The sequence below is a fragment of the Bison bison genome, unplaced genomic scaffold (assembly GCF_000754665.1).
Source record: "Bison bison bison isolate TAMUID 2011002044 unplaced genomic scaffold, Bison_UMD1.0 scf7180017855075, whole genome shotgun sequence".
Taxonomy (NCBI): domain Eukaryota; kingdom Metazoa; phylum Chordata; class Mammalia; order Artiodactyla; family Bovidae; genus Bison; species Bison bison.
In genome coordinates, this window is record NW_011485648.1 from 2,632 (window position 1) to 3,771 (window position 1,140).

The following is a 1,140-nucleotide window of genomic DNA, read 5'->3' on the forward strand; positions in this document are numbered from 1 at the left end:
TTCTCCTCCTGACCCCAATCCCTCCCAGCATCAGAGTCTTTTCCAATGAGTCAACTCTTCGCATGAAGTGGCCAAAGTACTGGAGTTTAAGCTTCAGCATCATTCCCTCCAAAGAAATCCCAGGGCTGATCTCTTTCAGAATGGACTGTTTGATCTCCTTGCAGTCCAAGAGACTCTTAAGAGTCTTCTCCAACACCACAGTTCAAAAGCATCAATTTTTCAGTGCTTAGCTTTCTTCACAGTTCAACTATCACATCCATACATGACCACTGGAAAAAATAAAGGTGTTTACCCCCTCCCCCCCAAAAAAAAAACTTCACAAACCAGATAATCATGATGGTGTGAATGCTCAACTAGAGCCAGACGTTCTGGAATGTGAAGTCAAGTGGGCCTAAGGAAGCAGCAGTACAAACAAAGCTAGTGGAAGTGATGGATTTCCAGTTGAGCTATTTCAAATGGAAAAGATGATGCTGTGAAAGTGTTGCACTCAATATGCCAGCAAATTTGGGAAACTCAGCAGTGACCACAGGACTGGAAAAGGCCAGTTTTCATTCCAATCCCAAAGAAAGGCAATGCCAAAGAATGCTCAAACTACCACACAATTGGACTCATCTCACACCCTAGTAATGCTCAAAATTCTCCAAGCCAGACTTCAGCATATGTGAACCGTGAACTTCCTGATGTTCAAGCTGGTTTAGAAAAGGCAGAGGAACCAGAGATAAAATTGCCAACATCTGCTGAATCATCAAAAAAGCAAGACAGCTCCAGAAAACATCTATTTCTGCTTTATTGACTATGCCAAAGCCTTTGACTGTGTGGATCACAATAAACTGTGGAAAATTCTGAAAGAGATGGGAATACCAGACCACTGGACCTGCCTCTTGAAAAACCTGTATGCAGGTCAGGAAGCGACAGTTAGAACTGGACATTGAACAACAGACTGGCTCCAAATAGGAAAAGGAGTACATCAAGGCTGTATATTGTCACCCTGCTTGTTTGACTTATATGCAGAGTACATCATGAGAAACACTGGGCTGGAAGAAGCACAAGCTGGAATCAAGATTGCTGGGAGAAATACCAATAACCTCAGATATGCAGATGACACCATCCTTATGGCAGAAAGTGAAGAAGAGCTAAAGA